Source organism: Alligator sinensis, unplaced genomic scaffold (genome assembly GCF_000455745.1).
Source record: "Alligator sinensis unplaced genomic scaffold, ASM45574v1 scaffold1000_1, whole genome shotgun sequence".
NCBI classification, from domain to species: Eukaryota; Metazoa; Chordata; order Crocodylia; family Alligatoridae; genus Alligator; species Alligator sinensis.
The window spans coordinates 309,839-312,533 of record NW_005842478.1 but is presented as its reverse complement, the minus strand read 5'-3'; positions in this window follow the sequence as shown (position 1 = coordinate 312,533).

The following is a 2,695-nucleotide window of genomic DNA, read 5'->3' as shown; positions in this document are numbered from 1 at the left end:
TTTCAGGCTGGACATAAGGAAGAATTTCTTTACTGTCCGAGCCCCCAAGGTCTGGAACAGCCTGCCACCGGAGGTGGTTCAAGCGCCTACATTGAACACCTTCAAGAGCAAACTGGATGCTTATCTTGCTGGGATCCTATGACCCCAGCTGACTTCCTGCCCTTTGGGCAGGGGGCTGGACTCAATGATCTTCCGAGGTCCCTTCCAGCCCTAATGTCTATGAAATCTATGAAAATCTAGACAAATTACAAAGGTGGGCAGATGAGACTAGGATAGAACTCAATGCAGACAAGTGCAAGGTACTGCATGTAGGGAGAAGGAACCAGCAACACGCCTACAGGCTGGGGAACACCCTTCTTGTCAACATGGTGGCAGAAAGGAATCTTGGAGTCATTGTTGACTCAAAGCTGAACGTGACCCGCCAATGCGAGGAAGCGGTCAGTAATGCTAACCACACCTTGTCATGCATTTACAGATGCATCACAAGCAGGTCCAGGGAGGTGATCCTTCTCCTCTACATGGCATTAGTCAGGCCACAGTTGGAGTACTGCATCCAGTTCTGGGTGCTGCACTTCAAGAGAGATGTGGCTAGCATTGAGAGGGTCCAGAGGAGGGCTACTCGCATGGTCAAGGGGCAGCGGGGCAGGCTCTACGAAGAGAGGCTAAAGGGCCTGAACCTATTCAGCCTCCACTAGAGGAGAATGAGAGGGGATCTGGTGGCCCTTTACAAACTCACCAGGGGGGACCAATGGGAATTGAGGAAGGCACTGTTCCCTGTGGCACCACCAGGGGTTACTAGGAATAACAGCCACAAATTATTAGAGAGAAGGTTTAGGCTGGACATCGGGAGACATTACTTTACAGTTAGGGCTGCCAGGCTCTGGAATGGGCTCCCAAGTGAGGTGGTACTCTCTCCTACCTTGGGGGTCTTCAAGAGGAGGCTGGACAGACATTTGGCTGGAGTGATATGACCCTGGCACCCCTTCCTGCCCGGGGTAGAGGGTCAGACCTGATCTGTTTAGGTCCCTTCCGACCCTAAGCACTGTGATACTGTGAGTTAGACTAGTTCTGCTTGGAGAGCTCTTAATATCCTCTTCCTACTATAACATCCTTAGGCTTCTAGAGCTCTACAGAGACATGTCTTTTGTCTATGAAAGGAAATATTTGAGAAGGAAGCACCTAGAAGGTTGAGTGATGGATCAGGGTGACTTTATAGTATAAAGAGATCAGAAGGGGAGGTATACATATTAGTGCTGTGCTTCACCACCTTGAATGGAGTTTACCTGGAAGGAAAGAAACAGATTTTAAATACACAAATGGTGGAACAGCCTTTGAATTATTTGGATAATTTAGATGTTTGCTATTGTTCTATAACTACAAGAAATTGAAGTGCTAGACTCTAACTTGTAGAATAGCAGAGTTAAAGTGGAGTTTTATCAGGTTGCATCTGCTTTCAAAATCAAGTGTTTTGAACATTAGAACTTGCATGCTTTGCAAGTGGGATATAAAATAAACACCTTACCTGAGGTTAAGCAGCTTTTGGCTAAACCTTTCCTGATTTTTGTATGATTTCATTTGGAGGGAATGGAAAAAAGGCCTTGAAGGACTGCAGCCCTAACAATTTGGGAGAACAGAACCAAGATTTTGAATTTGATTCAGAATTTTCTGGGAAGTTGATGGCAACATCCAGCACCAGTGTGCTGCGTTTGCAGCAGCTTTATTATACAACAGGTAGGCTGCCACAGTTGCCACCAGCTGAAGCTTTTTTCAGGTGGTCTCCTTCATATTCAGATAAATGTTTGAAATAGAGTTTAAAGGTCGTACATTTGAGGTATTCCAGGCTTGCGGTTCAATAACCAAATTGAATGGAATGGGATTTCACAGAACAGAGAGTTACTGGAACAACTACAAGTAAACTTAGCAATTGCCATGAATCACTCATTTTGACACTCTCTCTCTCAAACTTGTATTGACTTGGAATATTGTACATTCAAAAGTGTACTTAACAGTGTAATTGTAAAATTAGGACTTCCTCACATTGTGCATGTGAAAGCAGTCTACTCAGTCAATTTATTTATTTCATAGGTTTATAGAAAACTAGGGCTGGAAGGGACCTCAAAAAGTCTACTCCAACCCCCTGCCCAGAGCAGGACTGTTTCCCAAGCGGATCATCCCAGCCAAGGCTTTGTGTACCCAGGCCTTAAAAACCTCCAAAGATGGAGCTTCCACCACCTTTCTGGGTGACCTGTTCCAGTGCTGCACTCCTCTGCTAGGGGGAGAGGTTTTTCCTAATATCTAACCTGATCTTTCCTTGTAACTTGACCATTGGCTTTTTTGAGTGTCTGTTATCACTGAGAACAGTCCAGCTCCATCCTCTTTGTAACAACCTTTTGAGGTATTTGAAGGTTGTTTCTGTTGTTAAAGGGCAGTGCGCTGGAATTGGCATCCCTTTAATATGACTCAATACGCATGTAACGTCCACGGGGAGAGGGGGCTGCTAACACAGCCTCGGCCTCCTCCGAGCTCTGGCAGCACAGCTGTGCTGTCCGAAGCACCTGTCTGATCTCCTCTGGGTCTGGCCTCGCCCTTGCGGCTCCCCGCTTGATTTCTGTCATTAAACCGAGTGCCCAGATCTCAGGCCCGGCAGCGCCCCCGCCCCGGCCGGGCAGCCGGTCCCGGGCGGCCCAGCGAGGTG